Genomic DNA, 14,628 nt, shown 5'->3' on the forward strand with positions numbered 1-14,628 from the left:
AACCTGCTGTAGCGGGAACAGGCATGGCCGGCCTTCCTCGTCACCGAACGCAAACAGCATAATAAGCCCAGCAGATCCCACCGTGTTACATTCTATTTCCCAAACTGCCAACAAACCGAACACAAAAGAGGTGACAAAATGAGAAAAGTTACTGAAGAAAAAAAATTAAGGAACAACTAAAAACAAAACAATAATCTCCAAGAATTAAAAATCCGTGCCCTTTTTAATATAAAATCACATCTGCTTCAAGAACTCAGGTGGTACCTATAACCCAATGGAAAACAAAAGATTTTTAAAATGAAGAAAAGGTTTTTAATGCAGTAGGAATAATGTCATGCCTCATGGAGCAGCTGACACGTTTTGCAGAGTGGTCCGTTTGCTTGGTATTCTCAGTTGTACCTGTGGACTTTTATGGGTGTTCTTTTCCCACGGTTATGGTTGATTCCTAGGGACTCAGCCGGGCTTGCTGGCCTGAGGTAGGGCTGTGACGCAGGCCTTCGGCAGCACTACCTTCTCCTTCCTGAGACTGCAGCCTTCCTCTCGGGTTCCTTTAGCAGGAAAGACCCCAGTGTTTCCCAGACTCTTAGAACCCACCGTCCTGAGGGTCAGTGCACTTCCCGCATTCGCACCCAAATGCTGATGCTACAGTGCAGTCTGAAAGTTTACTTGTTCTGAGTCTCTTCCTTATCTGGTGACAGCCTTGCTTTTCTCCTGCAAAGCATTCTTTTCTCATTCAGCCTGTGGGTGAGGTGGAACTGACTCCATCCTCAGCATTCAGGGTTGATCATGACTTGGCATCTGAGATCACAAGTTCCATCTGCACCTCAATGAATTCGGGGAATGGGAACACGAGCAGTGTCAGCCAGGGAGTGTTTCCCCCCAGACTGTGCCAAGGGCCACAGCTCTCTTTCAGTGGGGTCATGGCCTAAGTGACATCAGCACAGAGGAAAATAGATTCAGGAGATACAGGTGTGTCTGCTTGGCATCACTCCAGGACCTGGGTCCAATGATGCAGGCTTCCAATGAAGCCAGTTTGAGCAAGGTTTTCCATCACTTGGAACCATCTTGACAAATAGATGGCCCTCGGTATCTATGGGTTCTCCATCCATGGGTACAACCAACCACCAATGGAAAATATTTACAAAAAGTTCTGCAATTTCCAAAAAACCAAAACTTAGATTTCCAACAATACCACAATGAATCCATGAATATATGCAAATACAGTGAATATATGCATGAATATGTACATAGCCTCCTATACCCTTGTGCTATCTCACAGGTCCTCAATCTCCCTCTAGTATCAGTGTCTGAGCACTATGTCTCATCTGTGTCCTATGTAGTTAGGCCTATGATGACTGTCCCTGTATTGAAGACATAGAGACTTTTGTCATGTCATTATCTCCTAAACAACATGGTATAGCACTTGTTTACATAATATTTATATGGTATTAGGTATTACATCACCTACAGATGATTTCAAGTATATCAGAAGATATATATACAATGTACATTTTATACAAATAATATGACATTTTATATCAAACACTTAGGCATTTATGGATTTTATTGTCCATATGAGAGCCAGTAAATAATTCCCCATGGCTTCCAAGGGACAATTGTATTGTACTAACTTAACCTCTTTGCAATGGATCCACTAAACTCCAAGGATGCCCACGTTCCTTCTATAAAATGACACGGTATCAGCATAGAATCTATACATGTCCTCTCCCATTTGCTTGGAATTATCTGTAAATTATTTATAACATCTAATACACGTGCTATGTACACAGATATTATACTGTATTGATTAAGGAAATAATGAAAACTGTCTAGTGCACATGCAGTGTTTTTCAAATATTTTCAATCCACGTTGCCAGAACTTGGTGGAAATCACAAGCCAGAAGCTATGGAAAATTAATTGCAGTTTTCCAGAATCAATCCTCTGATCATGCCAGTTACCTCCAATGTGTGCATCTCTTTTCGGTCCAGAACACAGGCCAGCTACGGATCTGCTGCTTCAGGTCCACTGCCCCTCTCTGGTCCAACCACCCTGGCCAGTATGGGCAGGGTTGCATGACAAGACACATGTCTCCCGCAGGCCATCCCTTATCACAAGCAAGGCAGTCATCCTAACTGAAGCCAGGGTTACAGCAAGCACCTTCAAACTGTCCAAAATCCCCAACAGTAGCATGTGCCTCAAATACTATACTCACTATTAAATTGCTCTGTTGGTCAGAAATCTTCTCCTCCATCTATGTTTTCATTCAAAAACTCATTCTCTGTAAGATCCAATTCAAACACTAAGTACCTTCTGAAACCTTGCAGAATCTCCTAATTAATGTCACACTCTCTTTTTACTGCAAACTCAAAACACTCTCTGAGTTTATAATTCAGTATTAACCATACTCTGTCCTTGATGGTAAATTTCTGCTTGTATTTCTTTTTCTTCCTAAAATGTAGATTTCTTATAGGCCTAAGCTATAGAATTCATATTTTGGTTTTTGCAGTACTCTTCAAACAGTCTTGAAAACAGTAATATTCAATATAATATGAAATAAATTTAATTCCACATGAGTGTTAAATTACAAGGATAATCTTACAGATGACCCATAGTCAGCCATTGTCCCTGAATTCTTTTCACTGAGTACAAACTGTCCCTAAAATGTGTCTTGTTTCTATAGCGTTGTGTGTTCCCTTGCAGATTTCAAATCACGCTGCTTCCTCCAGGTCTTAATCAGTCCCCTTCCAAATCCTCCAGGCTACTCTTACCCTGATACGCACAGTATAGGCCCCACTCCCTGAGCCTTGATTTCAATTGCGACAACCTAGGCCTCAAGATCCCCAGGGTGTGCAACTGCTTCTTACCTGCAGCCTCTGTTAAGAGTCCCTCCAGCAGCCAAATCTGCTGAGACTCTGCTTGCTGTGTTTCAAACTTTGGACTTTTTGTGCAGAATTCCAAAGCATGAATGTGACCTGCCACAGATGCAAACTTGAAAACAGAAGGAGCTTTTGCCCTTTCCTGAAAAAATGTGAAAGGGGCTTCAGTCTGAAAACTAACAAGTAGTTCAGTTTCTTCTATGATGAAGTACGCAGCACTTCACGTGATTAATTAGACAGACTGGGATTTGCTTTGAAAGCTAAGCCATTCTTACTAATTTTAAACTGATAAACTGGAAAATAACATGTGTGACTAAGAAATTATAAAACATTTCCTACCATGATGCAGAGCTTTGACAAAATACTTTAAGCATCGTCCAGTCTTCCAGATAAAAAAAAAAAATTCACAATATTTTTGCTTATTTGGGAAAACCCAAACTCATCTGTGGGTTTCCGAGTCTTCAGTCTCCTGCTCATTCTCTGTGCTTTTGCTTTCTTCCTCTGTAATGCCCTGTAGCAAAGGCTGAGCAGAACAGAGTGAAGATGACAAATTAAATACAATTTCAAAACACGCTGTTAGGATAGTCATCTGTTTCATCACGGACATTCACTCTTCCTGCCCTTGTCATGTGGTATTTCCCCGTAACCACACAGTTCCCCCAGTGCACACCATCCTCTCAGCCTACTCTCTGGCCACTATGTCTCAGTAACTTCTTTTTAAAAGTTACCTTAGGTGGGAAACTCATTCAAACCCAGTGACTAATAAAGGGCTATCCAGAATTCACGCTCTAGGTTTTCAGGCTGTTGTTGTCTTGAAAAGTAGACCCATCTGTTTTTAAAAGACAGAAATTCAGTTGTTTGAAACAAAGTCTGTATAGCAGAACTCAAAGAGAAGGTCAAACATCTGAAAACCCCACCTGAAGACTAGTAAGACCGGCCACCTGTCTTTATTGCAGCTCTCAACCTGTCTGGTCTCCCTTCCTGTGCTTTAACATTTAGTGAGGCTCCCCAAGAGCTTTTGTTCAGGGAGGTTATATCTGTGGATATCTACCATACCAGAAATTAAAATAGAAATTGCTAATTTTTGTGTGTGCAGTCACTTAAAATAACTATATTAAATCCATTACATATTAGCCCAAATAACCTAAAATTTAAAAAAAACTATTTTCCAAAACCAAAGAGAAATGTGTCTTTGTCTTACATTTTTTGCAAATCTATTTAATGTCTAACATTAAATAGAAGACAGCTAGACTGTTGTAGCTGTTTGAGCATTTAATACATTGTTACATTCGGTTGGAACATGTGAAGAAAATTCAGCTATATGCAGCTGTAACTACACAAGGAGCATTTCGTGGATGCCCTGCCAGGCACACTTGGAGAGCCTCCCCGCCCAGTGATACATCAGCTGCTAAGAACCCCTTTCTATAATCCTATCAGGGTTTTTGAGCTCTTACTTCAGCAGAGAATCACTGGTGGGCTCGGAAACAGGCAGTCTTGAGTTGTTGATTCCTTTACTTGTCATTATGAGCACCTGGTTATGACGCGGCTTCATCTCATCTACTAGCAGAGTTGTTGGGAGGATTTAAGAAAGTCTGGTCTGCAGTTAGCATAATCAGCACTGTATAGATGATAGGGATTTGTTTTCCTTTTTCTCTTCCCTCTCTATGATGGTTAATCTTATGTGTCAATTTAACTGGGCCACGGATGCCCAGATATGTGGTTACATACTGCTGTACTCTGAGTGAGTCTATGGGGGTCTCTGCAGATGAAGCAGGATTTGAATTAGTGGACTGAGTAAAGCAGACGGTCCTGCCAATGTAGGGGGTTTCATCCAACCCATAAGGAGCCAAACAGCACAAAAGGTGGAGAAAAGGGAGACTGTCTGCTAGACTGCTTACATTGAGACATCGGTCCTATGCCCTTCAACCAGGACTTACACCATCAGTACGCCAGCTTCTCAAGCCTTTGGACACAGACTGAATTATGACCCACCATGGCTCCTGGGTCTCTAGCTTATAGACAGCAGATCATGGGATATCTCAGCCTCTATAATCACAAAAGCCAATTCCTTACAGTAAACCTCATTTTAATAAATACAGACATACACAGATGCTTCTCAGTTTATAATAGGATCAGCTGATAAATACATCAGAATATATTCTGATATACATTCAGCATATGTAGAGATGGGGACGGCTATCACAAAGAGAATGAGAGATGCGATGGTAGTTACTATTGTCTTCCCTAATTTGGAACTTGAGGACCTAAAAAGACTTCATCATCCTGTAATGATTTGATTAGTTCTATAATATGCAATAAGTATATAAAGTGGGTGAAGATAGGGACAACTATTTGTAAGAAACTAGAGACAGTTAGATAATGAAGATCTCCAGTGGACTTGCTTTGAAATCTGTATTTCTTTAAATTGTTTTTTTTTTAATTGTTCTGTTCTGTTTTGATATGTTTAATCTTACCCTCTTTGAGACGTAAAACAAATGTGTAGGACTGATAATCATATTACTGAGCTTTTGTTCGATCATAGAGCAGAATGGTGTGTAGAGTCACTTTTTGAATGTCATTCTATATACTTTAATTCTTTAACCTGAACAGCTATTTCTAAGATGACAATGTGTAACTTATCAACCGGCAATTTCTTACCATTTGTTTGTCTGTAATTTTGTATTATTTCTACCCTTTTTTTTTATTTCCATGTATTTTTTTTTGTTTCCTTTTCTTTAAATAAAAAAAAAGTCAAAAACGTCATAACTTGAAAATAGACTTGATACATCTACCTACACTACATTCCAGGTTTTTAGCAGCATGATATCCTGCTGGTAAGGGATGTTTCCCCTGGTATCCTTATGATCGGGTGGCTGAGTGGGTCTGCAGCTTGCTGCTGCTATCAGGTATTGCAAGAGAGGATTGTAATGTATATCACTAGCTCTGGGGAAGATCAAATTTCAAGATGCACCAGGATGTACAGCAGCTGTGAGAGCACGTCTGATGCAACCCCGGTTGGTGTAGAGTAGGGGGCAGTAGTTGGGGAAGGTGGGAGAAGGAGGCGGTGAATCACTTATAAATAGCACCCAAGCAGGACCCAAATCCCAAGTTTCAGGAAGGTGAACAAGTGCTTTCACGGGCCTCTTCTTTATGAAGCAAAGTGTGTAAAGGTTGCCATAAAGGACAAACACGTAAAATACTTTACACACTACAATGTTTGGAATAAAAATTAGGATGAGTGGGTTCCAGAAAGCAGAGTACTCAAGTACATGGGCACCAATCTGCAGAAACAGCGAGAACTTCAAAAGGCCAATCAGGAGCAATATGCAGAGGAAAAGATGAGAGGGGATGCCCCAGGAAAGAAGACAGCTGGTCTGCAACAGGAAAATGTTGACATGAAAACTAAAAGATCAAACAAAAAACCCCTGGTAATAGAGATGGTGGCAGTACCAGTGAGACACCTGAGCCTCCTCGGAAGACGAGGGCCCGAGTAGATCCTACTGTTGAAAATGAAGAAACATTTATGAACAGAGTTGAAGTCAGAGTAAAGATTCCTGAAGAGCTAAAACTGTGGCTTGTTGATGACTGGGACCTAATTACCAGACAGAAACAGCTGTTTTATCTTCCTGCCAAGAATTCTAGAGGACTGTGCAAATTATAAAAAATCTCGTGGAAACACGGATAATAAGGAGTATGCAGTTAATGACGTTGTAGCAGGGGTTAAAGAATACTTTAATGTGATGCTGGGCACTCAGCTCCTCTACAAATTTGAGAGACCACAGACGCAGAGCTCCTTGCTGACCACCCTGACGCACCCACGACCCAGGTGTATGGAGCACCACACCTACCGAGATTATTTGTACGAACTGGAGCAATGTTGGCCTATACACTTCTGAATGAGAAAAGCCTTGCTTTATTACTGAACTATCTTCATGATTTTCTCAAGTATCTAGTGAAGAATTCAGCAGCCTTGTTTAGCACCAGTGATTATGAAGTGTCCCCTCAGTACCATCGGAAAGCAGTGTGAGGCACTCACACCCAGGTCTGGATCTCTGTCCACGCGGTTTTGTTCCTAGTCTTTCTCTTGTACAAATGATGTAGTTTGAAGATGTTAGTGTATAAGAATTGATGTTCATTTTGCTTGACTTTTAAACAGAGAAAATAAAAGGAGTTACAGCTCCTTTTTTCTTTTTTTTTTCATTTCAAAGTTGCTATCAGTGTATTCAATATGGACAACAGAGATATGATGTAGAGTGTTTTATTGCTTAGTTGACAAAGCTGCTTTTGAACGCTGGTGGTTCTATTCCTTTGACACTACGCACTTTTATAATACGTGTTAAATGCTATATGACAAAATGCTCTGATTCCTAGTGCCAAATGTCCAGTTCAGTGTATATAACTGAACACACTCACCCATTCGTGCTTTTTTAAAATGATGCTTAAAGAGCACCATCCTTTACAAGTCATCCATGTTGTTCCTTAAGCATTTTATCTTTGCTCAGATTGTTGAAGAATGGTGAATTGTTTCATGGTTTTTGTATTTGTGTCTAATGCACGTTTTAGTGTGACAGACGCAATGCATCGTGTAGCTGCAGTTTTCTGGAAAAGTCAGTCTTTCAAGAATTGTTTTTCAGATCTTTGATAAATTTTTCTTTAAATTTCTAAAAAAAATTCAAGATGCAGTCCCTACCCATGTATGCATGGGTTTTGCATAAATGTAAAGTTGAAAATTCTTAAGTCAAACTACCGTAAGTCAAGGACCATCTGTATATCTTAATTGTTTCCCCTTCTCTGGAGAACCTTGACTCTTACAGCCTTCTTTTTGCCTTTTCTCCTCTGTTAGTGTTCTAGTCCCTAACAAAACATGTCTTTTGTCATGAGTACTTGTTGTCCAGCAGCCACTATCCTTTGCTGGTTGACACTACATCCTCTTCTTCTCTGACAGAGTCCTCTTCTCACTTGGATTGTTGGCATGGCCTTGTCTCTTTGGGTACACTCAGCTCCAGCACTAGACCCTGCTGGTCTGGCTCCAATCCAGTCATCTTCCCAGCCAAAGGATGCATTCAAGGGTAACAGAAATGCACTTACAACTTGACCATTAGTTAATCTACCACAGACTCCATGTGATGGTCATAGAAGACAAACTGGATTCAGCAGAAAGAGAATGCACTGGCTTACACAAGTAAGAAAGCTGTAGAAATGTTGATGTTGTGTACTGTTTGCTTTAAAGCTCATACAATGTCCAGAAAGTTCATTTCTTGGTCACGTTCTATGTGGCGGTCAGTGTCTTCACCAGCTAACTCTTCTCGGGGGGACAAGGTGGCTGCAGCAGCTGAGCTCCATACCCTCACAGCCCTTATTGAGTCCAGAGGGGAATGGGAACTTTTCTTCTACGTGTTCCTGTTATCCTTGAATGCATCATTTGGCCAGGATGATGGCTGTCTGAATCAGGGCGGTGCTGGGTGTGGAAGGCCCACCTGAGCATTGTTGCCAACAGCATAAAAGGAGAACTGAGGGGAAGATGGTGTGCTGTTGACCTTCCTAGAGAAGCGTGTCACACTGGTTTCCTGATATGAACTCAGATGTTCTCATCGTCGGAAGAACTTGGGTTCTTGCTGTCACTGATGGCTGCTGTTCTTTTCTGGGGAGCTCTGGTCCTTAGCTTGAGCATTGCTTCCTGGTTCTAGGGCAGATCCCTCAGCCTGCTGGCATAGAACCTTCACCCTGCTGGCTGGTGCAGACTTTTTAGCTTCCACCACTGACCTTTGGGCCTTCCCAGTACAGATCCTTGATACAGACTTGCATGAGACATTGTCATAGGCTGTAGACCTCCAGCTGGACTTGTGCAAGACATTACCATGGGATCCAGACCCTCGGCTATGTTCTTTGGGTCTCTAGCGTGTGGACAGATCTCTTGAGCTCCTCTGCATTTGACTTTTTGAGTGAATACTATAAAATAATCCTACAAATTATGTGTCTTGCATGAAATTCATTCCCTTGAAAATCCTGACTAGATGACAGTCCTAACACAAAACTTTTTCTAAATGGCTTTAGACCATTTAGAACCAACTTGAGCTAGCACTGTTTTAGCTAATTCCAGTCATACATGAAAAAGAGTACAAGATGACACACAGAGAATTTCACCCCAGTGACACAGTTTGAGCTGTCCATCTCAGTCTACAGTCCTGCATTCTTTCATGCAGCCAGTAAAATACTGTTACTCCAAAGCTTATCTGGGCTTTTTTCTTTTTCACTTGTGACCAAGAGTCCTAACCAAAACAATGACAAAGGCAGGGAAAGTCTCATGGTAGTTGATGACTTGCAAAGCCACCAAAGACATACACACTGTATAAAGGCACCCCTGAACCATTGTTTTAAAATCTTAATACTTGACTTCAGTTGAGTGGTTTACCTAAAGAAATTTTGCAAAAACCAATTTTTGTTCCATGTGTATGGCCTACTGCCCTTACCTTCAGATTTGCCTTTTTGTTATCTTATCACTTTGCAGGAAAGGGGCTTGATGATTTTGCATTTTCTAATATACATGTTGATGTCCCTTGCCGTGTTTCCAATTTTCTAGCAAGTTCTCTAAGGATTTCTTTTTCAACTGACTAGAATTTCCTGAATAAAATGTGTTCTCTCAGCCTCACTGTAAGTAGGGATGTATTTAGAAAATTCTAATGTATGAGAGATATTTTTGAAACCTGTAACCTGCCAAGAGAAAATATCCTACCACATCTCAGCTAAGCTGCTCCCACAAGGCCAGGATTAACTAAATGCAAAGAATTGTTACTTTATGTTTATGAAACTGTTCGGCCCAGTCTTCAGATTTAAACCTGTTGCCCAAAGTGAAGAATGAAATTCCTTGTGACCACCTCTCAGTCCTCTGGTGTAAACAGCTTCAACACAGACCTGTCCACAGGAAAGGAAGCAGAGCCAGCCAAAGCAAGAGAGAACCGGGCCACTGGACATTTCCGCTGAAGTATCTGACTTGTTCCAAGAACCACATTCATCAGGTAATTGTCAGTTTCCTGCATCCTCTCTTGCTGAGTCCTATTGAACCACCACACCACCAAAAAAGCTGATATTCTCTCTCTGTCCCTTACATACCTCCCTCTTACCAACTGTGGGAAGAGCCAGGTTTTCCAGGGCCTGGTGTGTGCACATCTGGGGTCCACTTTCCAAATATACAATTTTTAATTTTAGAAGTAGCTTATATAAGTGAGGAGGCCTAAAGTTTAAGTCTCATTAGCTCAATGGAAAATGTACCACAGCACTTCCTTAGGGAGTGTGAGGCATTCAGGTGTATGGAACCTTACACACATAGGTGAGTAACAAATGATTTGATTACCAAGAAACGGAGCTTCCTCCAAATACCTATATGTGTCTTTTGATTCCTATTTGGCTTTTGCATAGAAGTAAGTGAATTGACTTGGCATCTTTGAAAAGCAACAATTAAATTCTTGAAACATGCAGTAAAATCAAGAGAATTCTAGAGACATTCTCTCTCTTAAGAGAATGTTTTATGTGAAATAAACATCCATGTTAGCTGTTGGTTTGCATAGATGGCTTTTACCAGATTAAGGTAAAGACCATCTATTCCAATTTCTGTAGGGTTTTTATTATGAATGGGTGTTGGACTTTGTATTGTTGCATTAGACTCAATTATATTAATTTCTGCTCTCGTGTGAGCTTTAGGCTTGATTTGTTCTTTCTTTTCTAGGAGTTTGAGGTTCAACATTAAACTGTTTATCTGAGCTTGTTCTGTTTTCCTGCTGCAAGTGATTATTTATTGAAGTTTAATATTTTTTTTACTTATTTTGAAGAGAAAAAACACAGAAAAATCAAGAATCACACAAAGAAAAACAACAACAAAAGCAAAATGATAGCAAAAACGATAACAACAAACAATAGAGATATAGAATTATAAACCAAGATGGTAGGTGTAAGTGCGGTAGTCTGGTTTATCATTCCTTGCCTCTCCCTTCCCTGTCTTTCTTTTTGCTTCTAACGTGAGAGATTACCACTGTGTATTTCTCTTGTATGACTGCTTTCATTTTGTCCCATAAGTTCCAGTATGCTGTATCAGCATTTTAATTTAATTGTAGATACTGTTTAATTTCTTCTTTAATTTCCTCTGTGATCCATTGATTGTTCAGGAGGATGCTGCATGTAATAATTAAGATTTCAGAAACTCACCACAAGAACAAAATGTTAAAAGCAGTTAGAGAAAAGAAACAAATCACCTATAAAGGAAAGCCCATCAGAATCACAGCAGACTTCTCAACACAAATCCGAAAATCAAGAAGAGGTTGGAGTGAAGTATTTAAAGCTCTAAAAGAAAACAAACTTAAGCCCAGATTGATGTACCACATAAAACTATCTTTCAAAATTAATGGAGAAATAAGATACTTCCATGACAAAGAACACTGAAGAAATTCATGACCACCAAACCAGCTCTTCAGAATGCTCTGAAAGATTATTAGAGAAAACAAGGACCTTAACCACAAAAACATCAATAGAAAGAAGTCACCAGGCAGGGTGAGCAAATAAACAGAGGAGAAAGACAGGGAACCAACAATAGGGAAATAACATGAGAAAAATAAGCCAATACATATCAGTTGTAACCATCAGTGTAAATGGACTCAACTCACACATCAAAAGAAACAGACTGGCAGAATAAATCAAGATCCAACAATACGTTGAATACAAAAAGCACATTTAGCTCAGAAAAACATTTACAGACTAAAAGTCAAAGGATGGAAAACAGTACTGCACATAACAGAATCCCAGAAAAAAAGCATGGGTAGCTATTCTATTTGCAGACAATGTGAACTTCTAAATAAGACTAATCAAAAGAGACAAAGAGGGTCACTACATACTTGTCAAGGGAAGAATCCAAGAAGAGATGACAATCATAAATATATATGCACCAAACACTGGAGTTGCAACAGCAAATAGAAACACTAAAATGTCACCCAGGTTTTGGAGGCAGATTTATTTAATGTCAATGGGCAATGATTGGTATCATTCCCAAAATATCAGACTCTGACCAGGGTTGGTCGGGCATTTTTATAGGGTCTGTAAGCGGGAAGTACAGAAGCAGAATACGTGGCTGTATTTGACTGGTTCTTACAATATGCATCGCAGTGAGCAGCTATGCATCATGACAACTAGCCATTTCTGGGAAACAGAAGTAACAGGAACTGTAACAGGAACTGAAGTAACCTGGAGCTTACTTGGGAGACTAACAGAAACTGAAGTACACTGGCTGGGTGGAGGGCATCTTCTGCTACACAACTATATTAAACAAATATATGGACATGAAAATCAAATAAGAACTAACACTATTTAATAAGATCTTAACACTCCACTCTCACAATTAGATAGATCAACCAGACCAAAAAAATCAACAAAGAAATATCGGAATTCAAAAAAGCCTGTGAACGAATGGACCTGGGTAGATGTCTACCAGGTGTTCCACCCTACGGGATCAGATACACATTCTCCTCAACTGCACATGAGACGCTCTACAAAATAGACCATATATTATCCCATAGAACATGCTTAAGTAATTGCAAAAAAATTGAGATTATCCTATGCATATCATCTACCCACAGTGCAATGAAATTAGAAATTAACATCAAAAGAAACCACAAAGCTACATAAACACATGGAAATGAAATAAACACTCATATCTAAATTGTCAAAACTTGTTTTAAGATTTTAAAAACAAAGAGTTTAAAATGGGGTGAAGGCTAAGTAGATACCATAATTTCTAGTCCAAGGACTAGCTCTAAGGATTAAACTTCAGAGGGCGTGCACATGCGCGTGCGCGCACACACACACACACACACACATATACACTTTCTCTCTTAATATCCAGCTCTGTCTTCTAACAATTACAATAGCAGAAAAGAAAAACTGACAGACTTTGAGAAAGTAATTTCCTTAAATTTGCCCAGTGGGAGAGAAATAAGAGTATTCAGTAGCATTGTAACTGATTCTCTAGCTGTGTACCCTTGGGGTCAGTTACTTAGTCATACAGATCCCTGTATCTTCATCCACGAAACAGGAAGGATGCACGTGCTTGGCAAGGTTGCAGCTTGGGATGTCAAATATTTCCCAGTGTACTTCCAGGTCAATGCAGACCATGCAAATGGATCTGCCATGGGTCCCTCTTAAAGAACCTGAATACAAGTATAGAGGTGCATTAAGGAGCCCATAGTAAAAGTGAAGAGAACGGGAAGACAGCCTATTTCTGAAATCTAGAATGATACAAAAGAGGAAGGCTCCGGAAGCCACTGCCTTAAAGGGAGAAGGAAAGGATTAGAGTGGACTCTGCCTCGAAAAATCTCAAACCTTAAAGACAACTCTGGGCTTAGTCAGTAGATTCCACCCAGGCAAGGGTGAGAGGGAAGGGAATGAATGTGGTTTCTCTAATCTGAAAACCAGAACCAGCCCAAAGCCTTACTTTCTCTTTAGGTTTCCATTCTTGTTTTCAGGGAGCCAATTTTACTTGGAGTTCATTATTTACACTTCTGTAAAGTCATCAATGAAATCACCTGAGGAAAGATAGTGCCTCTACCACGATATGGGCTGACATCCCTGGGTAAGACGTTCCCGTAAGTGAGGTAAGCAGGTTCCCGGGGGAGCCACGCATGGCCACGTGAGGGGAAAGCCCAAGCCGTCCACTCAGAGCTTTTGTTCTTAAATTAAGACAACAAAGGACCACAAGGTCTGGCTGGACTGCACAGCACCACCACCACCCCTCCAAAATAATAAAGCCAAATGAACGAAGCAAAATAACATAGAAGAAACAGACAAAATTCTAAAATCAAAAGAGATACTTTTCAAACAATCCAGTGACTACATGGAAGTCTAAGATGCTATTGCATCTAGAAAATTATGATGACAAGCTTGAAAAAGCCACCAGTAGAGAGGAAGAAATGTTTGGGGGGTTAAAAGTACAACTGCCTAAATTAAAAAGAAATCTCAGGTTTCTAAAATAGTCAAAAGGGCTGGGGACTTAGCTCAGCAGCACACAAGCCTGCCTGGCAAGTGCCAGGTCATGAGTTCGATCCCCAGTACCAAAACAAAACAAAATAAAATAAAATAGTCAACAAACTCTCCCAGAATGGACACATGATAAGATTAATAAGATACTAGAGAAGTAAAACACAAAACTACCAGAAGGAGGAGAGATGCAGAAATGTCTTGACAGAGCATATGAAGGGAGAATGAATGAAGGGCCAAGAAGCAAGACACGGCTGCACTGAGCAGCTTAGGAGGTCGGGCTCTTGGGTACCATTTGGGTTTCTGCCATCTACATGAATTACTTTGATATAGATACACCGTATATTCCCATAACTGACAAGTGTTACATTATTTGTACCTTTCTGTTCTGAGCAGATGTCTCATGAAGGATTTAGAATTAAGCTTCCCAAGTTTGCCAGCCCCCGCTACACACACACACACACACACATACTTACATTTGCACACATGCAGCTTATAAGGCTTCAAATATCGTCCAGTATGACTTCAATTTCAGTGTCCCTTTTCTGATGAAAAGGGTATGCCAGTTCATACTCCTTCCACTTAAAAATTCTGGGGTCACCTGTGCTCTGGCCACCCCTGCTGTCCTTCCTGCCTTTGTCCAGTTGTGTGGCCTGACCCCATCACTCACTGACAACACTTAAACTCCTTTTCCTCCAGCAGTGCATCTAAGCTCTGTCCAGCTCCCCTCCATCC

At 40.4% G+C, this 14,628-nt stretch overlaps 1 pseudogene; it reads left to right on the forward strand.

The window, feature by feature from the left end:
* The first annotated feature begins 6,010 nt into the window (after positions 1–6,010).
* LOC100722434 (mortality factor 4-like protein 1) lies at positions 6,011–6,904 on the forward strand (annotated as a pseudogene).
* The last annotated feature ends 7,724 nt before the right edge of the window (positions 6,905–14,628 follow it).

The sequence above is a fragment of the Cavia porcellus genome, unplaced genomic scaffold (assembly GCF_034190915.1).
Source record: "Cavia porcellus strain 051 isolate PalLab524CR breed Dunkin Hartley unplaced genomic scaffold, mCavPor4.1 scaffold_13, whole genome shotgun sequence".
NCBI lineage: Eukaryota > Metazoa > Chordata > Mammalia > Rodentia > Caviidae > Cavia > Cavia porcellus.